At 39.6% G+C, this 24870-nt stretch overlaps 1 protein-coding gene across 8 annotated transcripts in view; it reads left to right on the plus strand.

The window, feature by feature from the left end:
* ARL15 (ADP ribosylation factor like GTPase 15) overlaps positions 1–24870 on the plus strand; it is a 401290-nt gene that overhangs the window by 174106 nt on the left and 202314 nt on the right. The gene's annotated exons all lie outside the window — the stretch shown is intronic.

The following is a 24870-nucleotide window of genomic DNA, read 5'->3' on the forward strand; positions in this document are numbered from 1 at the left end:
AAGTTACTTTCTTTATTTCTTCAAATCTTTGAAAGGGCCCATGTGTGCAAGGGAGCCGAGAGGAACGACCGCATGTCAGTCCCATGCTTCTACCTAAAATGAAGGAAGAAGTATAAAAACAGATGATTGAACTTGGTGTACCCCCCCCAAAAAAAAACAGTCTGAAAAGAAAAAAATATATATATGCAATTTATTGTATGTCAATTATATCTCAATAAAAGTTCTTAAAAAATAAAAAATAAAAACAATAAATAAAATGAAGGAATAACAATTCAGGGCGAAATACGTGAGCATAACAAATATCTCAGATGAGGTCCAGATACCTAGGTTGAAGCCTCTTGTGTTCTACATATTTAATTATTATCAGCCTTTGCCACGACTCATGTGTTTTCATTTGTTTCAAGCAACGTTGTCTCTCTTCTCTTTTAAAGTTGAATGCTTTCTTGTAGTCTTGTCCTAGGCAGGTTTGATGAGTTGGTGCGTTGAGCTTTGGAACTTCTTTGTAGTGGCCCTTTTTGTTTCAGGTATTAAGCATCTTCTTGACCTCTCCATAGGACCTTGACTGTTCCTTAGTCCTGTTACTTCCTGAAACTGAAACAGCATACAGATTTCTGCTTCACTGAACCTTCCCACCCCTTGTCTTCTCTCTCCTTCACGTTTCTGAATTTTGTTTCTCTTCAGGTCAGTGGAGAAAAAAGGGAAAAAGGAAATAATGACGTCAAGAAACTACGTGTGTCACTTTTTCTTTATTTTTTTCATCCTATTCTAACAGAGATTATAATGTAATTTGGGGGGGGCTCTCTGTTCCAGCTAATTCTGCCCTTTTCTGAACTGATCATCTCCCTTTGAATCTAAAGGTATTTAAAACAATTTTTTTCCTTGCATTAGAGAATGAAGGGGTGAACTTAGCAAGTCTTGAAAGTTTTTCTCTACCAAAGCTAACGATCAGAGACTAATGGTCACCCTCCTCCCCTAATCTTCAAGACAGGGTTTAATAAAATGAGACTATTTGAAAACAAAGTTAAATAAGATGGTTTTCCTCTTAGTAATAGATGAAAGGAAAATCTTTTTGCATTGCCTTATGCAGGAAGCATTGAATACTACCCAGATTTAAAGGAGCTAAATAGTTTATTTGCATGCAGTATACTACTGAAAAGAATTCTCTAGTAATATGGTACTGCGTATTTAATATGGTTTTGTTACTACCATGACATCTCACCACCGCTATCATCTTTGGACATTGTGCTTATGCAAAAATCAGTAGGATGTTAGTCATCTGTCCTTTAAAATATTTCTAAGAGCTTGCTGTTTTAAAACATGTATGATTTTTGTGCTGCTTTAAGAAAACCCTATGTTTAAAAATACAGATTTACACAGTAGGAAGTTTTATTAAATCGTTTGTAGTATTACGAAAGAACTATTGGTTTTGTAAAAGGTTTCACTCCCAATTTTCTTTACATATTGGAGTCCCGATATATTTTAAGTTATTTGATTTAGCTAAATATAGTCAAGACCATTTCTAAGACATAAATTAATTCTAAAATTCTCTTTCATATCTTAGTCAGTACAATATTCTGTTTATTTCCTCATCCTACTTTCTTAAAAAAAAAAAGTGTTCTCTCTTAAAAGGATTGCTAGTCCATTTTATTCAATACTTGGTTTCAAAATCCCATGTGCAAATCTACCATGTGCAACTATCATATACAACTTTAACCTCAGGTTAAATTACTTTGGGAAGATTCTCCAAAGACTGTTATGAAATTAAAACCTTAAACATACTCCTTCATTTGTCATCTGGGACAAAATATCTCTGTGAAAGAGGACAAGAGAGCAAAGAAATAATGAGTACAAGATAAGGAAATCTAATAAGAGAGCATAGAGACTATTGAGATGAAGCTTTTGTTCTTCTTGTATCTTTGTATCTCAATACCTTGATAACTATCCTAGTCTTACCTTGATTTGTTAATCGGAGAAGCTAAATTGTTAACTTTGATTTGACAGTGTGTCTGTTAACATTTTTATTTGTACTGTTGGTTTTTTAGTTCTCTCTCTCTCTCTCTTTTCACAGCTTTCTCTCAGACTAGGCTGGGGTACCATTTTAAAGGGAAGTCAACTGAGAATTGCGAAAAATGTGTGGCTTGCCAGATGATGTGGTGTAAAGCCCTATAGCAATTAGCAAAAGACCTGAGGCAGAAAGGAAGGACTCTCAGAGGGTCGCGTGCCTCTTACGTAGCCTCCCTCCCTGGGAAACTTGTCCAGGGAGTTCAGTGGGGCAGGTCACCAGAGGAGGACACAAGGGGGCAAGTACAGGACAGCCGTGTGCATCCCTTGGCCCATGTGCTAACCATGTGAAACCTGCTTTGGGACTGGAAAATGCCTGACAGGGCTAACCTAGAATATAGCACTTTGCTGGTTCCTGGCACCATCCTTGTTTTTACTGTGCGGTGGACGCTGTTGCGCTGTTTGAACGTTGCTGCAGCTTGCTGACCTAGGGGAGCCTGAAGCAAAAAAAGTTATCCACTGCAGTTCTAAATCAAGTTTTAAAACAACAAAACAGTTTAATAATCTGTAGCTGGAAGGGAAATGTTTGGAGCTGTGTAACTGGCAGGCAGGAGTGTAGCGACTGAAGAAGAGATGATTCTTGGGCCAGTGTTGGACACAAACTGAACTAAACTGAAAGAAACCCAGGCAGACTCTGCTGTCTGGCTTCCCAGTTCAGTCAGAGGGGACAGTCCTGGCAGTACTATGGATTTGTATGCTGGGATAGATATAAACAGCAAAATGCTCAGTCCTGTGGCTATAAAAAGAAATATTTTTTTATGATGTATTCGTTGTTTAAGAGCAGGCTCTGAGTTTTGTGTAACGTTTATTCCTGTGCAGCTCAAAACCCAGAATTCTGTCTGCTTGGGTGCTTAAGCTCTTTCAGATGTTTTTATTGTGTAACATTTTTCTCCAGATTCTTCTTTTAATGTATGTTTTTTTTTCTCTCACAATCTGTTAAAAGATCAGTTTGTGTGAATCTTAACACTGTGATGCTATTTCATGGTTTTAATTTGAATGTGAGCTGTTGCAGCTGGAAGCATATGATTAATGGCACAGACGTGTGTGTCACAAAAGCAGATGATATGTTACATTTCGTCAAGATGCACTGAAAAATTGACTTGCTTACCTTGCACTGGACGTAAAGTCACGTTTCAATTCACTTTTGACTTCTCTTGGCATTCGAATTGATCTTAAATATGTAGGTATGCATCTCTGGTGATGTAACTGGCTATTGAAGGTATTTGAAGGGTGGTTTGAAAAACTGCATATATACTACATGTTGTCCATTAATTGATTAGCTAAAGTTTTTGTTTGTTTATTTTTGCTGGGAAAATTGTTCTAAATCAGTCAGTGAGTCAGGGAATCAGTGTAAAAAAAGGGGAAGGGTATGGTTATAGAATTTAGAAATTCATTCCTCTTGATTGCCTGTGTACTTTTATGTACTTTTACAGTGTACCTACCTCATACAGTGATGCTCCTGGTCTGCCCTATCTGCTGGCATCTTGGCGAGTCCAGCCCACACGAGCACGGTGGTGTCGTACACTGCCACTGCTCTGGGCTGTGGGTGCATTTGCTGCAGTGGCCCCAGCCATCCTTCTCAAGAGCAGTGTCAGAAAAGTTGTATATGCAATTACCTTCAGAAATGTGTCTCGCAAGTCATTTATTTGAGGCTTGTTACGGCATTCTGCCTTCCAGTTTTCATCTGATAAAATAACATGAAACCATACATGTTAAATCAGGGGTTTCTTAGTCAAACTTGTTACACCAGGTAGGTATTTGCTCTTTTCAAATCCCTGAGGTGTGGCTGTACTGTCTCAAATTGAGTACTTCCATGGTGAGAAAGTCAGTCTCAGAAAGCGTGTTGATATGCCACACTTGAAGAGTTTTAATTATTATAATTAATTATAATTTACTAAAATCTAACTTTCTGCTTCTTTATGAAAGTGAACCCAGTTCAGCTTTGTGGAACTATACTCAACAAATACTATATCCTCCCTAGACAGTAATTCAGAAGCATGAAACTTGCTATCATATAGTCTGAAAGATCATTTTCCAAGCTAAATCTCTTTCATGTCTTTAACTGTTTCCCACATTACATGGTCTCCAGGTCTATCACCATCCTAATTGCCTTTTCCTGGACAAGTGTTAAATTGTGGGTGGTCCTTGTAAAACACGTATCCAGAAGCGTGTTGCTCTAAATACGGTCTGACCAGTGACACTCTCCCCTGTCTCCTTTCAGGCACTGTATTTCTCTCAAAGCCAACAATACCTACCACAGCACCCCCATTGGTTCGTATTGGGTTCACTGTCAAGATACCCAGCTGTTTTAAGTCAGGTCTCTTCTGTTTTTAACGCACGGTTGTTTTTTTTTTCAATTCCAAGTTCCAGACATTACTTATATCTCTATTAAGTTTCATTGTGTAAGCACTGGCTCATTGTTCCAGCTTGTCAAGAGCTTTCTGACTTTTTTCAAATTCTGTCATCCAGAATATTAGCAATTTCTTTCAGCTTTGTGCCATTGTAAATCTTGAAATGATACCTTCAAAGTTTTTATTCAATTAAAATTTATAAACATGTATCAAATTGTCTGCTCTGTGCCAGTCTCATGCTCCCTGCTAGGGATAACAAGATGACCAGCAATCATTCCTTCAGGGAGCTCACAGGCTATAGGGAGTAATAGACATGCAATTATATAACTGTAATGCAGTGTGATAATTGCTATAATAGAGTTATGTGTAAAGTGCTGTGAGAACCAAGGCTGGTTGCAAATCATAGAAGACCCAACCCTTTCCATGCTGGCACAGAGCCATGCGTTTTAGGGTATGGCTGTTAAATCAGTTACCAGGCTGTGTAACTACTGTCATCTGATTTACTTTTCTCTTTATCGCCCAAGGATACAACACAAGAGACTTGTTAAATCTTCTGGTGAAATGATCTCATGCTGTGGTATTCCCAAAATGTACCAACCTGGCAAGCCAGTTCAAAAGGAACTGAGAATTATTTTAAAAGACTTATTCTTAGTGACCCCGTGGTGGTTCACTATGATCCCATTTTAAAAAACTGGGGTGAGAGTGAGATTTGCCTATCCCCAAGCTTCTGGTAACTTGCCCATTCTCCATGGTTGCAGAGCAATGCTCAGACTAGTTTTGCGATGACATCTGAGTGTTTCTGCTGTCTTGGTGTGTAATCTGTCTGGACCTGGAGACTTGAATTAACTCAGAGATGCTTGATGCACACTTTGCTATCTTCAGATTCACCTTTCTCATAATTCTTTCCAGACTGAACATCATTCTTTTTATGCCGTCTGTTGTTGTTCGTTTTGTTTATTTTGCTTATCTATTCTTCATAACAGTTCTGCAAGTATAAATTTATTTTAACCTTTAATCTTTCCCTTTCTCATAGTTTCATCCTTCCTTTATCCGTCTTCCCCTTTAAGATGGCTCATCAGGGACTGGTTTTCCTCCTCCTCCTCTTCCTCCAGTTATTACACTGAAATCCTGAAGTCTAGCATAATTACGCGTTTGGGGTATTATGGTCTCTAGGATAACATCAATCATTTCTTCTTTGATGGTCACAATTAAATTTAGAAACTTGAACTCACTGTTCTCTTATACTTCTTTGCTGTGAAATTGTCAACTGAATAAGGTAGAAATATTAAGAACCAAAGACTTTATAGCAGCCATGTGTTTAATGCCACCTGGCTCTGATAGCGTGACTGATAATAGAAACATGTTACCAAGACCAGACAAGTATTTGGAGATGAACAATGCTTGTATGGTACTGCCAACATCTGCCACTCTGTCTTTTTGACTCATTTTTTTCAGTACATTTGTCAGTACTAATTCAATCTGATTTGTGGATAATTCAGACTCTTTAGTATGGTTTGACAATTTCTAATGGTCAGTAATAAAATAATTTAACTCTGTTTCTATGTCTTCGGTAGACCTATCCTATATATTTATGTTGTCCTATGTATTTTGGTATAAATCTGACATATCTATCCTGATTTTTAAAATTTATTTATTTTTGAGTTTCTGAATATTTTTTAGATGAGATATTAAAAACAAAATTCAGAATAAAACCATTCCTATTAGGAGTACATTCTGTTATCTTTGTTATTGCATTTTTCCTACTGTTGCAGGCCATCATGTAGATTTTTAAGGCATTTTGATAAATGAAAAATGGTACCATATAATTTTAGTTTGCATTTTTTGATAACTCAGATTAATGTTTTTTATGTTTGTATGTGCTTTTTAATTTTCTCTATCATTTTGCCATTAAAATATGGCTATTTTTACAGATTCCAGGTGAATTTGAGGTTGAAAGATTCCCTTGAGATTTTGATTGGTAATGCATTAAACTCGTTAGTAAATTTGGAAAGAATTGAAATATTTATTACATTTAGTCTTTCCTTCTAGAAACATGATATGATGCTTCATTTATACAAACATGCTGTGTGTGTGGTTCATACACCTTTGGGATTTTTTTTTCCAAAGAAGCATATTTTATTGTTATTGCATGAATTTTTAAATTTTGCTTTTTTATAGTAGTAAAAGGTATTTTAAAACATTTTAATTTTGTTTCTAATCACCTAATGGAGCCATATTATTAGTTCTAAGCTTTCCAGTTAATTCTCTAGGGTTTGTAGGTATGCAGTAATCATCTGCAAATAATGACTTTTGTCTGTTTTCCAGTGGTTGTTATATCTTTTACATCCGTTTTCTGCCTTATTTTAGTGACTACAACTTTAAGAACAATCCTACATAATTCTGGTGATAGTGGAGCCACATTAATTTTTTTTTTAATTATTTTATTGGCTGCATTGGGTCTTCGTTGCTGTGCATGGGCTTTCTCTAGTTGCGGCAAACGGGGGCTACTCTTCGTTGGTGTGCACAGGCTTCTCATTGTGGTGGCTTCTCTTGTTGTGGAGCACAGGCTCTAGGTGCACAGGCTTCAGTAGTTGCATCACACAGGCTTAGGAGTTGTGGCATGCAGGCTCAGTAGTTGTGGCGCATGGGCTTTGTTGCTCCATGGCAGGTGGGATCTCCCTGGATCAGAGATCAAACCCACGTCCCCTGCATCGGCAGGCAGATTCTTAACCACTGCATCACCAGGGAAGTCCCCACATTAATTTTTATATCCTCTGCCCCAGTATAGTACTTGGCACATAAAAGGTACTCAGAAAATGTTTGTTGGAGTACATTTACTTGAATGTAGCTGTCAAAGCGCTTTAATTCTAGTTAGCAAACTAAAAACTGTGTAAATAACAATCGTACAAAATACACATGACATTAAAAACTACAGATAATAGGCGGTTCCCTGGTGCCTAGCAGTTAGGATTCTGGGCTTTCACTACTGTGGCCCAGGTTCAGCCTCTGGTCAGGGAACTGAGATCCTGCAAGCTGCACTGCAAGGCCAACAAACAAACAAAAACTGCAGGTAATAAACCATTCTGGCTCTTCAGTGTGCACGTGCAGTAAAAGGGATGGTGGTGGTGCAGGCGGCATATGGTGCAGGACTTAAGGAGGGGTTATACTTGGAGATGTGAAGGTATGGAGAAAGGAGATTCCCAGAAGAGGGACAGGTCGTTAGCAGAGATGGTCACATTTGGGACGTATGATGGGTTTAAGGCAAAATGTGAGCAGGGTATTTTGGCTGCTGTGAAGTTCCCATAAATGGTGTGGAAGGATTCAAGGTTAGGAAAGTTAATTGGGTCAAACCATCAGGATCCTTGAATGGCAGGATAAAGTCTTTTTCATCAATGCTTCCCAAGGTATTTCACATCATCAAGACATGCGGGAAATGATGGTAATTTTATGGTATGTTGGGATAGACAGAAGCTGCACACAGAGGTGAAGACAAGAAGTAGAGGCTTATGCCCCACGCCCACTAGACACTCCAGTGGCTATGATGTTGCAGCACGTCTGTCATTCTTCTGAAGCACATCTGTGTTAGGAAGAAAGTAAGATTTTACCAAGGCATATCTTCTCTCTCAGATTTCAGTTTAAAGATGTTTTGAGCTTTATATCAAGCAAACCACCTCCTCCCCTCCACACACATAGACTCTTCTTTACATATAACACATATGTTTCCAGTTCCCAGTTCAAGTATCAAGTCCCATTTATTTACTTTTCCTTCAAAACTATGGTTTTTAATTGTAAGAAGAGATGACAATCTACCCCTGCCCCAGGTTCCTTAATTTCCTACCCAGATTGTGGTTTACCAAAGGTAAAGTCTCGGTGTCTTGGTGTGTGTACGACTACACTTGTTTTATCCCACTTGCTTTTGATTTTGTGATCCTTTTGAAGAATAATTATATCTCAGTACTAGTGCAGCTGAATTTTGACATGAAATTCTCTCAAGATTACCGATGGTTCCCCCAGGAAGTAAACATACCATCTCTGACAATTCTTTCAGGAAACTAGTATACGGCTCTGAAACGGTAATTAATCAAATTGTTATACTTCCCATCTGAAAGAGCTATTGTAGACTGTAAACAAAATTACCTTAACAGATGATTTTTCTTTAAAAAGGACTTCCCTTGATTGAAGAAACAAGTTTAAAATACACAGTACCATAATTTGATGGTGTTACATTTTCAGTAGCTGTTGCATTGACAGAGACGGTACATTTCAGAGCACTTACTCTCTCTTGACATTTAACCAGTTACATTAATTAAGACTATAAAATAGATTTCAATGTAGTATTTTAAGACATTTTAATACTGATAAGGGGTTAAAAACCTTACAATTTGATTATAAGACTTAGAAATCCTGCTATGCTATGCCTTTCACAGCAGCATCTCACTTGGACATTTTGGAGACAGCTGAAGCTATATTTTTATTACTAAAATGTTATTTGAACAGCTAGATATTTGATTATATAAAAAGATTTGTTAATTTCTTTTAGATGTAGTGATGGTATTTTGGCCACGTTTTCAAAAAGAATCCTTATCTTTTAAAGATGTATATACTAAAATATTTACAGATGAAATCACGTAGTATGTGAAATTTGCTTCAAACTAACATGCAAGGAATTACATGAGGCTGGACTGGACACAACTGGTGGTTGTCAAGGCTGCGTGATGATGTTCATCGTACTTTTCTGGTTACTGGTATGTGTTCAGAATTCTCTGTGATCGTTAACGAAAGTATTAGGAGGATAATTCATCACTTCTTTGATGAACATCAAAAACCCTACAAACTGTCAAAGGGCCGGGCGGCTGTTCCATGCTGCATCAAATCTGAGCTGCTGTGCTTTTTGTTTGTTCTTTGCCTTTTTCCCCTTTAATTGTTGTTGATCTTTTCTCCTTTTTTTTCTTACTTTCTTGATTTCTTGATTTCATCTCTTCGGTAACCGTCTCTCTTTGCTACCGTCCATGTGCCTGTCTCTGGTGGATTCTCTCTCTCCTCCGTCTCCCATGTAATGATTTACTGCTTCTAATATGCTCCGAGCAGCAAGCCAAGAAACTACGTGTGATCACATTTTTTTCTAGGCAAGATTTCTGTGTGGACCTGAGGGACTTTGTAGAGTGTTAAGCATGTGAGCTTGAAGATGCTAATTTGAGGACGTTTCTGCTGGCTGCCCCGTGGCTCCTCGTTTTTAGTTGTGTTCTGGATGGTTGAGGCAGCCTACGAATATCTAAATGTGTTGTACAGTCACATGCCTTGAGCCTGCAAGGAGGGGTTTGGTTTTGTTTTTAGTGCAGTGGTAATGACACTGGAAAGAAAATTATTTTATTTACAACTCACTGAAAAGAAATTTAACTTTCCAATTTTTATTACTAAAGAATCAGAAGAGTAAATATGCCCTTACGGGAAATACACATTGCTAAGAAGTAAGTTAAAGCCTAAATAACGTAGTGTCATAAAGCTATTATCAACTCAATGACCTGTTGGACTATGAGCTTATGAGTCAGGCAGGGGCTGTGTCCAGCTAGTTCACCACTGTGTTCCCTTTGTCCCGTGCTGAGTCTGGTACACGGAAGTCCGTAAATATTTCTTAGTTGATTGAGTGAATGGGAAGTATAAATCAGACAACTATTTTTATTTCAGCAGCCATGAATTGAGTGAAGGTTATATGCCTGTTCCAGTGCTAGCTCACTGAAATCTCCAGAAGAATTGGTCTCAAAAACCTAAGTATAGAGAGGCATCAGCATAGAGCGGTCACAGAGAACTGAGCATGTTAAATACACAAGTGTTGTTATAAGTGTCCTAATGTTGAAGAGATATACAGGTTGCTGTAGGATCACAAGGGATGGAGAGAGCAATTCTGTTAAAATGAAATTAAAGAAGCCCTCACAATGAGGTGATGTTGGAGCTTAGACTTGAAATGTGCGTTGGGTTTTTCTAGGTATGCCATAGGTGGAGCAGAGGAAAAACAACCAGAAGAAAAATGCATGGTGGCGTTTCAAAGCATCCAAGAGCTTGACAGTTACACTTGGGGGGGGGGGGGTAAATGTGGGTGATTGATGATTGATTATTAGGAATAAGGGATAAGGCATTAAGATGACTCTTTAGATTCTTAGTTTGGTTGCCTGCCAGTCCCCAGACAGGGGATCCAGGAGGCTGGTTTGGAAAAGAATGCATGGTAAGAATGAGCTCATTTGGAGACAAGTTGAGTTTAAAATACCTAGGAAACATCTAGAAGGGAATATATGATAAGCTGTAAGAAATAGGGTATTGGTGCTTAGGAGAAAATTAGATGAGAGCATTTGAACTGACAGTTTTCCAGGTATTAGAGGTAGCTGAAACTATGTGAGTAAAGATGTTTGGAAGGAGGATATGGAAAATGAGAAGAAGGAGTTCTAGAGAATATCAGTAGAGATAATTGGAGATCTGTGCCCTCGGAGGGCAGAGGCCCTGTCTTTTTCATTTCCTTGCCTGGGTCCGGCACAGCACACCGTTAGCATTAAGCTTTCAGAGCAGTTGTTTTTCTATTTTTTTTTTTAAATCTTGCCTGTGAAAGAAGCATTTTGAGAATATAGTAGATACTGTCTACTAGAGCAATAATGACTTGCAAGTAAGACCTAAGGTAAGTTTTTTTCCCCTTTAGTTCATTAGTCCACATTTTGGAATTTTCTGCCTGGCTACAAATTCATTTTTAACGTCACATTAATTATCTATTACTGTGTAACAATTTACTATAAACTTAAGAGACTTGTAAAAAACCACACTTTTTCCTCAATAAGTTAAATATAGGATTACCGTATGACCCAGCAATTCCACTCCTAGGTATATGCTCAAAAGAATTGAAAACAGGTGTTCAAACAAACAAACAAAAATACTTTTACATCAGTATTCATAGCAGCTCTATTCACAGTAGCCAGACGTTAGGAACAACCAAAATATCCAACAGCAGATGAATGGATAAACAATATGGTATATCCATGTAATGGAATATTAGCCATTAAAGGATCCTCTTCTAAGCTAGAGGTTCTGTTTGCAGATTTCAGTTCCTGGGATGTGGTTAGACTGAAGGCCTCAGTTCCTGGCCAGCTGTTGGCCAGAGGTGGCCTCCATTCCTTGTCACATGAGCCTCTCCAACATGGCAGCTTCTTTCACTGAAGTGTCCAAACCAAGAAGACAGTAGAGCTAATCAGCTAAGACAGAAGTTATAATCTTTTGTAACCTAATCACAGAGGTGACATCCCATCACTTCTGCCACATTCCGTAGGTTAGAAGTGAAGCACTAGACTAGGCTGTACTCTAAGAGCGGAGATTACACAAGGTGTTAATACCAGAAACTGGGGATCTTGCAGGCTGTCTTGGAGCCTGCCTGCCACAGACGCCGAGGGGTCACCCTTGATGTTTCTGTGAGCCTTTGGCTGTTTATTTAGGGACAACCATATGCTGTTCCTGACAGAACCCTCCTCACGTAAACCCAAAAATCATTTATTGAGTACCTATGATTCCATTATGGCAAGTGTAAAGAAAGAGAAAATGTGGTCTCTGGCTTTATGGGAATGTAACACATGCATCATTTCTCTTAATGTTTCCTGTTGTACAGAAATAGTTGGTTAGATATTCATTGTTTACGAGGATGCATAACCTTAGATTGATTTGTGTAGTAAGAGTGTGTTAGTGCGTGTGTATGCAGTCCTGATGAAATGACCTGATTCTTGTGGTTTATAGCAAGACCATCATTTTTCTAATTAAGGAAGAGAGACATCTTGAAGGATACAAACGAAAGAATCAAGGTGGAGTGGTTAGTGTGTTTTTCCTTCCTAAGTTTTTAAAAAATGGCTTAGTCTTTTTCTTATAGGAGACATTATTCGAAATAGCAAGAAGTCTATGGTAAACATGTTGAAAATAAGTTTGTTTTTTTAAGGCCACTGATCCTATGTCAGATTGGCATTCTATCATGCACGTCTATGCTTTAATTGTTTTCACTTATCTGGAATAAGAAGGGCACGAAAGGAGTAATGTGTCCTCATTAGTCAGCTATGAAAATAAGCTCCAACCTAATGTCAGAGCTCTGAGAAAATTCAGCATTGTGGGACCATACTGGATACCTAATAAAGATTTCTTTTCATGTAGTCTGTTCTCTGTCTTTGGGCAAATATAGTCTTTAACTATCCCAATCTAAATAAAACAGTAGTAGGCTTAGGACCATTTAAATTGCACTCTCTCTTTCCTTTTGAGTGTGTTCTTCATGGGAAACTATTTAGAAGTGAAATGCTTGACCTCAGGTAACGTTTCAAACTCTTTTGTCTTCTCTTTGGCTAGTTCACTAATTCCTAACCTTTTTATGCTGTGACACACTACTTTGCGTAACCCTCTGTTCCCATACACACTTACATTTTAAAGTTAATTAAAATTAATTTCATTTTGAGAGCTCCACTTACCTCTTGAGATAATTGGAGACATCCCATAGCATCAAAGACAGGTTGGCAATTATTGATTTAGTGATATAATTGCATGTGAAGAAATCTGTTTAATAATATATATGATGTGATGGGCTAGTCTTGTTTTAATATATAGTAGTCACATAAGAAAGGAAGTCTGGTTACCTTAAGATAACATTTTAATGATTCATTCATCCAGCTTTGGATGTAGAGACAATTCATTTGGAATTCGCTGAAGTAGAATGATCATATCACTGCATTCCCCTTTACACTGGCAATTCCCAGCACAGGGGGAATGCCTGCTTCAAAGAACAGACAGAAAGGGTCTGCCCTGCTTTAGAAAGAAGCTCAGAGACAAGAGTATTTCAGACAAGAATTGTGAAAGGAAGGGAGGGAGCGAGGAAAGGTGTTTTAAACCATGTTAAAAAATGAGACTGCTTATACTCACGTCCATGGCCAGTAACGTACATATTCATTCTCTCATTCACTTATTAATTGACTTAATTAACAAATATTGAGCACGTGCCCTGTGCCAGAGTCTGCACAGACCCCTGGAGACACAGTAGTGAACCTGCTGAGCAAGGAGGAGCTTGGGGATTTTTAGCAAAGTTGATTTGTACAGCTATATACGTAGTATCTGGTGAAACTGGTGTCTGTATGGAAAAGCTGTGGAAAAACTGTGAGGAAAGCGGGTTATAAACAGTGGTAAGAATGCCTGAGAAAAAGAGCCCATTTTGTGCTGAGATTTGTTTGCCTTTTTCCTGTTCACGATCCAGCTACACTTTATTTAAAGGATTCCTTGTCAGAGTAAAAGACAAAAAGAGCACTTGCCTACAGTTGGCAGCCCCTGCCTTAACTCATTCATACTTCCTGAGCTCTCACTAGTGTAGCCACAGGAGCCCCTGGAAAGTGCATCGGTTTGTGATTATCTGTGCCTTTAGAGCAAAAGGAAGGGACACGTACAGGGTAGTAATAGCTGCGTGTGTGCGTGTGTGTGTGTGTGTGTATTCCATACATCAGCCTTTTGGACAGCATCAACTCTCACACATGAGCTCAGTTTGTACTAGTGATCGGTTTGGGGTTTTTCATATAAAACCTGTGAGAGTGTCACCTTAATGTTAAGTTGATTAATCACACTGTTGTGCTGAAAATCTAACTGAAGGACTGTGCACTTTCATCTGAACAGGAGAAACCTCTTTTTTGATGCTGGGGAGAAGAAATGCGGATAGCCATGGGGAAGGAAGAAATTGAGGAGTATGAAGTACTAGGGGCTGCAGGAAGGGTAGGGTATAGAATAAAGTTACTAGAAAAGAGGAAAGTATCCACCACCAATAAAAACCTGGCTTATTTTTATGAAATTGGGTATATTGGAAATTGCAGAGGAATCTGTTATCTTCCTTTGCCTGTTTCTTTCAGCACCTGGTAGACTTTGCTACCAGATCTTAGAACTCAGGTTAGTTCTGTAGTCCAATAAGTTATAGGCTTAAATGGTGGCCAAATAATAATAGTAACAATAATAAGAAAATAGTAGCTAACACTTAATGAACATTTGGAATATTCCAAGCACTATGGCAAATCAGTTATTTACTATCTAGAATCCTATGAGGTACCTAAGTATTATTTTCTCCCTGTCGTTGAAAGGGAAACTCAGGTTTAGAACAATTAAGCTGCTTATCCAAGGTCACTAAGATGACATGTGGCAGAACTGGGTTTCGAACCCAGTAACTTTAGAGTCCATGCTGTTACTCATCCTACTGTCGTACTCTCCATGAGAGCTGGCCTGCCTGTCAGGACTGAACCCAACGCCAGTGCATTGCCTTGTTTTCAAGGAAAATTGTGTTCCAAAAATCTGAAAAAAATTGGAATCTTCTGAAAATTTTGGAACATATCTGATCCCTAAGCTGACAGTTGTCCATATTTATTTATGATTTGTAAAGTACGTGGATTTATCCAATTACATAATTCAAATTATAATGTACAGATCTTCCCCAATTTGCAATAGGGTTATGTCCCAATAAACCTATCATAGATTGAAACTATTATTTGTCTAAAATGCATTTAATACACCTGCCAAACAGCACAGCTTAGCCTAGCTACCTTCAGCGTGCTTAGAACACTTACATTAGCCTGCAGTTGGGCAAAATCGTCTAACACAAAGCCTGTTTTATGATAAAGTACGAAACATCTCATGTAGCTTATTGAATACTGTGGTGAAAGTGAAGCAGAATGCTTGTCCGGGTACAGATGGTCCTGAGCGGATCGGTTGTTTACTCTCGTGACGGTGCCGCCGACGGGGAGCCAGGTTTCCTTACTGCTGCGCAGCGTCACAAAGAGAGTATCACAGGGCCTGTCACCAGCCCAGGAGCAGATCAGAATTAAAATTAAGGCATGATTTCTACTGGATGTGTATCACTGTCGCGACATTGTAAAGTTGAAAAATTGTTAGCCTGACTGTAGTAAGTTGAGGACCATCTGCATGTTAGCTTTTGTACGTTATTAAACACTGCCCAGAAAGTCTAGATTGTTCCTTTGCCTCAACGTGGATCGTGGCTGTACTTCCGTAATCAATAGAGTGACAACGAATAGAACCAAGCGGATAGTCCACAAAGGAGAGCTCCACTGTTCCTTTGGTAAGCATTTCCATCGAGAGTGACAGAGACTGTCACGAAAGGGTGAATGTGGGTGGGATCAAGTACGTATTGTAGACCCGGCAGAATTCTCTTAAGGTTTTATTACATGAGTAGATTCTGTAGCAATAACTTGTTTGGGGTCAAATTAATCACAGAGAAGTTGTGGTTAGAGTGAGAAACTGATCATCTATCTTTGAGTGCCAAGGCTTATAATCTGTGACTCTAATTACTCTTTATTGTTATATAGGATGAGCCATCATATGGTTTTAAGCTTTTCCTGTGGGCTGTGAATTTGTCTTATTTGGAACCTCACAGTTATCTCTGTCAGTTTTGTTACAAAGTTGGTAAGTGAAAGTCTGCAATAAAAAAGAAATACTGCGAAGGGAGAAATGACAAGCTGTGCTAGAATGCAATAGTATTTCCACAGTATTAAAAGATCTTATTTCACCCTGAGTATGTAACAAACATCTTCCACTTCAGCCAGAAAATTCCTATTTTGGTTTTCCCCAATTGGTTGCTTTTGCTCAATGGCAATTTCAACAAAATCATTCCCATACTAGCTTTTCTAGTCCAGCCGCCAGATTTTCCAGAATACTACAAATGTGCTTTATTTTTTGTATTATGCCAATAACTCAGGAATTTGCTGCTTTCTATTTGGAGCCATGCAAATCCTGATCACCCTGGGGGTTGTGGATCTTCTACGGAGTCAGCCCTTGGCTTTTACAGGAGCACAGAAGGGAACATTTTCCCAGAACTCTTCTCACAGTGTTTTCTTTCCATGCTTTCAGTTTCTCATGGCTGCTGGTTCTGTTGGGCATCAGGACAGGGTGAAGGATCCCAGATAGGATGGGATCAAAGAGGATCACACCAGTCATGGGGTGAGGCTGGGTCACGCTCTTGTGTTTTCAGTAGCGTGCTGGGACGTGCTGCATCGTGGCTGCACATTTCCAAGCGCTAAAACAGAACCCTGAGAAAGGCTAAGCAATAAGTAGAATAAAGTTTTGCTGTGTAGGTTTTTTTTTTTTAAGTTTTTAATATCAGATGTTGGGTGAGAAATTTCTTGCAGACCTGGGTATGTTCCAGAAACGTAAAAATTACATGCTAATAACTGTAAACCAACAAACTACCACCATCAATCAAAAAGAGAGATTGTTTCTGTATCATGGAAAGAGTTTTCTAGGTAAATTCCACATTCCGCATTTGAGAAATCTGAATAAATATTTCATATACGACTACTCAAGTTCATTGAAAAAATACTGATTGCGTGCCCGATATGTGTAAGACTTCGTGTTGGATGCAGAGTATGGAGTTAATGAGACACATAAATGCACAGAACTCCCATATGGCTCTTTCAGTCTAACCAGGAAGATGAAATACGCATTCAGGTAACAGTGCTACAGGGCGGGAAGTGTTATGAGCAGAGACAAGAGAAACAGGCTACAACTTTCAGAGAAGTTATTTCCAAGGTGGAGTGTCACGAAGGCTTGGTGGGGTAGGTGACATTTGATCTGGGCCTTGAAGGGCATGAGCAATTTGAATGAGCAAGAGCCAAGGGGAGAGCTGACATGGTAGAAACTCCAGGCAGAGGGGATAACACCATCAAGGCGAAGGTGAACAGCCTAGATCTGGTCCCGGAGAACGAAAGTTGCTTCTGTGGAGTGTACAGGAGAGTAATGGAGCAATGAGGGAGGAATGGCCAGTTGGAGTCACATCATGGAGAACTGTAAATGCTAAATCAAGTAGTTTGGGAATTTCAAGTTATAGGCATTTAATATTTTTGAGCAGAATGGTGATATAATCTGAGCTAGTTTTCCAGATAAGTGTTAGTAATTTCCTTGGGTCACTGCTAGGACAAAAGTGAAGAGACCAGTTAGAATGCCATTCTGATGATCCAGACAGAAAGTGATGAATGGAAACCAGAGTAAGAGCATAAGAGCAGGGCAGATATTGGATAGCAGGCACAGTCCTCAAGTACGGTTGTCAGGATTTGATTTTGAAGGCAATGATGTAAAATTGTGTTTAAGAGTAACATAGACATCCAGGATGCTTGTTGTGGATAAGGAGAAAAGAGGGCAATTGGTGTATCAGCTAGTATAGTATTTAGAACTTTGTTTTGCCAAAGATAGGCTGAGGACCACCTACCTCAGAATCTCCTGGGCTGTACACTTTGTGAGAATCTTTCTAAGGATGGAAGCATGTGACCGCTGGGTTAGAATTCCAACACAATGAGACCAAGAAGATTAGTATGATTCCTATACGGACCTCTTAATTTTGAGATTTTGCTCTCAGCTCCGGCTGGCCTCTCTTTGACCAGGAAACAGTCAAGGGAGAGTAAGGATAATTCAGTGTAACATCTTTATCTCTGTTGGAAAACAGCTCTGAATTTATGCCAAATTTTAGTAGACCTTAAAGAGACCATTAAATCTCTTGCATGTTAAAGATAATGAGTGTCTACAATTCTGAAAACCTCTGTGGGATCTCAGGCCCTTTATTCTCTTAAATTATTGAGATCTCAAAGGGTTTTTGTTTATATAGCTTACATGTATGTGTTGGTATTAATAAATATCAATGTTTGCCATGTTAGAAATTAAAGCTGATAAATTTTAAAAATATTTTTCAATTCCTTTAAAAGTAACAATAAACCCATTACACAATTTAAAAAGTTTTGATGTAAATTAACAATTTCCAAAATAAACAAAAATATTTGAGAACAGTGACAAATATCCTTAATATTTGGCTTAGCAGAAGAGGACCAGATTCTCATTGCAGCTTCTACTTTTAATCTGTTGCTATGTGTTATTTGGGTTGGAGTGAAAAAACTCCAGCCTCACATAGATAAATTCAAAAAGGGAGACTTATCTTAATAGCCTGTTTGGAAGATTGTTGATAGTCTTCTTTCATACAACACCAGAATTTTAACAACTAGTAGTTTTTAAAGGTCATTTGCGATGTGGAATCTGAAAACCACATCCATGAACTTTTTGTATTCAGTTATGTAACATCCATTGATCAATCTTGTGCTTTGCGTGTGTTTTTTAGCTGTGCATGGTTTTCTACCATCAGGCATTGGTCACTGGGGAAATATTGATTCATTAGTAGGTAGATCTTCCAAATGTTGAAACCTTTTATTATAAATATATATTAATATCATCACCAGTCTCATCACTGAGCAGCTGTCAAGATCTCAGTGACATGAACATTTTCCCAAAATTCTAGTTTTCGCTTGCAAACAAATTTACCACTGAGAACAGATACTATCAGTTGTTTTCCTTGAAGCTACAGGCTTACATAATCATTTTTGAGAACGTCTGTTAAACACCCAAGACTGGATATAATCATAGTTTGTCAGTTGAAGTTTCAAGTAAAAATGGGATTCCAGGAAAATAAAAACAACTAGTGTAGCTCACACTCAGTTGTACCAGTGCTTAACCTGCAAGCAACCACGTCCTTTGGTATGTAGCAAAAATGCTTTCGCCTGCTTCTCATTTAGTTTTTTTTTTTTTAAGACATGTTTAAGATATAATTTGAGAAAACTAAGACTTTTTACTGCTTTGTTAAGTTCATCCTTAGGTGAAACTGGCTCCCCGCCATCACAGCCTCCACCCCCAACCCCTGGCAAATACATAGTGGTCAAGGGTACAGGGACTACTAGTTTGAAGCCAGCACCTCTGATCATGTTAGGTAACCTGCAGATTTATTCACCTTTGTTTTGCACCATTAGCGAAGATGTCAATCCGGTGAAAACAGCAAATAATGTTTTATTATACTTATGAGAACAGTGTTGACTCCTGGGCCTCCAGAAAGGGTCTTGAAGAACACACTTTGCAAACGGCTACTTCTTCTGCCTGAAAATATATGGATATTGCATAAATCAAGTCTTGGATATTTATTTACACATAATCATGATTGTATTTTGTGTGTGTGTGCTTTCTGCCCATGAGTCAGCAGCTAGTCAAATGGCCTAAACTCTCATTTATATGCTGTTTTGGGGGATGGCTGAGAGAGGCTTTGTTGGTGTCCCCCATAACCCCATTTCCATGAGCACCAGACTGGCTTTCAGCAACTTAAACCTCTTGGAATTCTTTGTCTGGGAGCGTTCTCTGGCTGCTGAGTGCCCTGGGCAAAACCAAGTACATTTTTTGTTATTGTTATTAAAACACTTTTTTAAAAAAAATTTATTTATTGGCTGCATTAGGTCTTTGTTGCTGCATGTGTGTGGGCTTTCTCTAGTTGCGGTGAGCGGGGGCTACTCTTTGTTGCAGTGCTCGGGCTTCTCGTGGTGGCTTCTCTTGTTGTGGAGCTCGGGCTCTAGGTGCGTGGGATTCAGTAGTTGTGGCACATGGTTTCAGTAGTTGTGGCTCTTGGGCTGTAGAGTGCAGCTTCAGTACTTGTGGCACACGGGCTTAGTTGCTCCGCGGCATGTGGGATTTTCCTGGACCAGGGCTCGAACCCATGTCCCCTGAATTGGCAGGTGGATTCTTAACCACTGTGTCACCAGGGAAGTCCCAAGAACAACTCTTTTAATGAAGTTATTCATAGCCTATTAGTTTACCACGAGGGAACTAAGCATCTTTTTGGCTTCTAAAGTTGGCTTGAATAATTGGCTTTTACTTTGCTCACAGAATGAATTCTTTAATATAGGAGACAGGTTCTGCTGCTCAGCACTGTTCTGGAGGGCCCAGGCTCTTTCTGTCTTCCCATTCTGACGTCCTCAACATGTTGGTACGTCTCCTTTAAGGCTGCTAGGAGGCTAATACTGTTCAAAGCCTCACCTCATCACCTAATGAAATCTAAGCAGTAGAAGAAAGAGGCAGCTCTCTTTGGGCATCTGTCTTTTTATCGAGGAGCAAAATCTTTTCCAGAAGCTCCCAGCAGATTTTTGCCGAGTCCTGTTTCACCAGAACTGAATCAGATGTCCATGCTTGCAAGAGACAGAGGCTGTGAATGCCAGTACCTGGCATTTTTAACTTCCATAATGGTAGAGTGGCCCTGCTGGTAAAGAACGTGAGCGTTATGAAGACGGAAAGTTTGGTCTTGTTTTGTTTACTTCTGTGTCCCCAGCACCTAAGATGCTGCCTGGTACTTGGTAGATGTCTGTTAGAAGAATGAATTAATGAAGTAACAAGTCCATGTTATGCCATAGAAATGAACCTGCCCAGTGAGGACATTATGTTCCTGTCTTCTCTCTCTGTTCTTGCTGTGGTAACTTGAACCACACTGTCCTAGTTGATTGACTCTCAGAATGATCTCTTAGATGCCAAGGCTTCCTTACAACCCTCAGTAAGGCAATATCAGACCTGGGGTAATGAGGACATTCGGCAACACCTTCTACCCAGCCTCTCTACTGTTTAGACCACCCCTTTGGTTTTTAATCTAAATGAGTAAAATATAGATCCAGTTTGAGTTTGGTATTTATCCTTTTTATATGCAAATTGTAATTTCAGGGACACAGAGCACACAGTTTCGAGTCATTATAATGAGTGGGCTCAGACTACTGTTAGGTATGACGTGCTGCGTGTGTTGCCCGGAAGGATGTGGTTCGTGGGTTAGGAGTGCTGGGATACGGGCATCAAACAGGTGTTCTGAATTTCCCGAGTTAGGCGCCCTTCTCAGAGTGCCTGGCAGCTGGGTGGATGGCATGTGCGTTTCTCATCTGAATCTGGTGACAGAACTAAGGCCTGCCTGGCTGGACTGAACAGCTGTATCCCACCCTCCCCCCCGTGGCTGGCTTCCTCAGCCCCGATCCGGGTTGAGGCTGCTGCTGACTAGAGCTGTTGTGCAGGAGGCTGGACTGAAGCTTCGAATTCCAAGCTCAGCGCTTGTGACGAAAGTCAGAAATGCTAAGGTTGAGCAGATGACTGTGTAGCAGGGGATTAAAGAAAAGGGTCTTTTCAATATTAATAATAATGTATTCATGTATTATGTCATATGCAGGGCATTTTCAAAAGTTAGGGTATTTGTCTTTGGGTTTATTTCATCCACCAACATGGGACTGAAACTGTCATTTCCTTTCACTTAGGTGCTTATGTGCTCCTAAATGTGACAAATGAAAATCGTTTCTTGTTGAAAGAGATGACTTCACAAGTTGGATTTCCAGTATGTCCCACATATTTCCACTGGACAAGTTCCATTAAAACATGTATCTGGTATTCTTCTTTTTGTACTTGACTGCCTGGACACTCTCCAGTGCTATGGTCGTGTTTTTTTTTTTTCCTCTTGTGCATTTGCAGACCTCGTTGTAATCAGTATTGCTTTACAGGCTTTGAGGGTCTGAGCTAAGAGGAACAAGGGCTTTCTAAATACTTCTTGTAGGTCCTAACTCAGTGACTTGTATAGAATAGGCATTTAATAATACTATTGGTTGAATTAATTGTTTCAGAAGTGTTCTTGGACAGGTTCCCACTCTGAGCATTAATAAATATAAGCACTTAGGTACCTTCTATTCTAGCAGGTTCCCCTTTCCCCCTCTCGGCTTATGTGGTAGTAGAGTTCTTTATTTAACTTCCTCACCTTTCTGGTCAGTGATCCTTCTATTTCAATCACAGTAGACCTGAATATATTCCTAGTTGTTTAGCCTTGGATACGTTATGTAATTGTTTTGCATCTTGATTCCCTATTGATAAAATGAGAGTGATAAAAGTACCTACCTCATAAGACTGTCATGGGCCAATGAATTAATACACGGAAACACTTAGCACAACCAACGTTTATTTTAGAACTATGGTTGGCCAACCTCAACTGTTGGTTGGCTGTTGATACAAAAGTTCAGTGAAATCAATGAAAGCATTCTGTGAGCACTAATGACCTCTATAAAATTTATGATAAAGCATGTTGCATATATTCTTATTGTATGAAAATTGTGTGCTACGCAGCCTTTGTGTTGGTAAAATTTATAAAAAGCTTGTGTGTGGATACGTGTGCACACAGTGTTTTTGTGGGTTTAAACATTTACCACCAGGTAACACGGTCTCTACTTTTGTTCTTCGAGCTTATGGATGTTTCTCTCCCATAGGGATAATGTCTGGATGTAGCCTGTAGCAGATGCTGTGGGTACCCTACCCAGATCTCCTTTGCTGGGCCACTGCATCCGTCTCCCAGCTGCTGCGGGTATTGGCTGCTAATGACTCACACCTGTACCCGTCTCTGGAGGCCTGGCCTTGGCTGACAGTAATTACCGCGACCAGATATGCTGGGGAGATGATGAGATCATGCCCCAGCCCCCTCCTGCTCCCCAGGGTGGCTCCTAGCCAATGACTGTACAGGGCTGTAACTGCCCAGCCGCCTTGCCTCTTGGATGGGGCGACTTCTGTGGTTCAGTCTACGTTCTAGAACTGCTCATTGGATCAGGCTGTGGCTAGGTTTCTGAAACCATGTCTTTGCATAGCTCCTTCCCCCATTCTAGCTTCCTTCTTTTACTCCAGTTTCTCCCGACAGCACTCTGTCTATACTCAGCTATGTAAGAAATGCCATCTCAGGCTCTTCATATAGGGAACCTGACCTAAGGTGTTGCTAATTTCAATGCCTCTATTGTTTTCTCTGTTCTACCATCACTTAGGCAACTAATTCCCTACATTAAATAATCTCTGGCCTAAACGTCCTCTCTTTGATTTGTTTTCTTGGTTGGACCCTGCCTGATAGGCATCAACCCTGCTCATATCCCACCTTTGTGTATTTAAGGTTACTAAACACAAAATGCCCTTGATCTTATTATATACCTGATGATTTCATATAGTATTATGATGAATACCCCAGATTTTAGAATCTCAGAATGTTTCAAAGCCTGAGTCAGTTACACCTCCCTCTTAGGATGGTTGTACGAATTACATGAGTTTTGTTTTGTTTGTTTGTTTGTTTGTTTGTTTTTGGAAAATACTTAGCTCTGTGCCTGGAATGCAGGAAGTTCTTAATAAATGGTAGCTGTCTAGTTGATATCACTCTTTTAAGAAACTTGCCCAGTCTGGATAAGATGCCTCGTCCCCGGCTCCAAGAGAACCCTGATGAATTCCTCTGTCACAGTGCTTAATTACTCTTTATTATCATCTTTGTTTTTCATTCTGTTTCTCCCAGAAAAACATGAGCTCCTCAGTGTCATCCAGTGGTATATTGGCTCTCTAGGAGAAGAAAAGACCTGAAAGATAGCTTTTGCTGATTTTTCTTGGTGAAAATACTCCTATCCGTTTTCCAGCTACCAAAACGATGTTACTGAACAGTGTTGGGAAGAGACACACAATTGGCTCTCACCAGCCAGTGCACACCAACTCCAGTCTCCACTCAGGATCCCTAGCACTCAGCACAGTGTATCCACCAGAGGAGCTAGATGTTCGATAGATGACGACAATATAGTTATTGAGTTCTCAGAACTTGATTATATGCACTGAATTGATGAAATTCCTTGATATCTAATTTTTGTTATGTAACCAATAACTTGGATTGGTTGTATAACTCTGCCCCCACCCAACCCCACAGTGCACACACATACACGGAAATTGCCTGTGCTAGTCATGAATCACAGAAAAGGAAGTATTCATCATGATGTAATGGGAATATCCATGCCCTCCCTGGGCAAGTGGTCTGCTGAGACACGGATCTCAAGTTGTGATTTGCTGTACACGTGATGGAGTTTAGTCACTTCACCTCTCTCGGCCCCAGTTTCCTCGAAGTTGGAAGCCTAATGAGTGTATAGTTTCATTTCCTCCTTCCCTCATCTTCCTCATTCCTGTATCGAACTTTGAGTTGTACGTATGCGAGATATTGGAAATATGACGAGGAGTAAGACTTGGCCTTGGCTGGTGAGACTCTCCATGTCTTTTCCTATGGAGACCCTATCACAGTGAGGCTACGCGTGTGCTCATTGCCAGATGGTGTTATGCAGATGTACCAAAGGCCAAGATTTCAGTTCATCACAAACTTAACACTTTGACACATCGAGGTGTTGTGCTAATAGTTTTAACTTTCTGGATGAAGTAAACAAGGCTGTCCTGAGCAGGAAGCAGTTCTCAGAAAGTGTCCACAAGGTAATGTTGATGGTCTGGAGAGAAGGCTTGGTGCCAGTGAGGTTACGCTGCTCTCTGTGTGAGGCTCAGCCTCAGTCTGTAGAGGGGGTGGTTTGTTCAGGACTATTAAGCAGAACATGAAAACGTGCTTTTGTGTTTAAGTCTAAGAAGTACTGCTCCTGATTCTTTCTTCCATATTTTGATAAGAAAGGCGTGAAGAATGACTCTTAAACTGTTGTGTTCTCCTTCAAGGCCACTGGCTCTAATGCCTTTGTTCTCATCAACTGTGATCTCCGCACTTAATTTTTAAAGTCACATTGGTTTCCAATAGGAAATTACTGTTGGGAACATTTTGCAG

This window comes from Hippopotamus amphibius, chromosome 1, assembly GCF_030028045.1.
Source record: "Hippopotamus amphibius kiboko isolate mHipAmp2 chromosome 1, mHipAmp2.hap2, whole genome shotgun sequence".
Taxonomy (NCBI): domain Eukaryota; kingdom Metazoa; phylum Chordata; class Mammalia; order Artiodactyla; family Hippopotamidae; genus Hippopotamus; species Hippopotamus amphibius.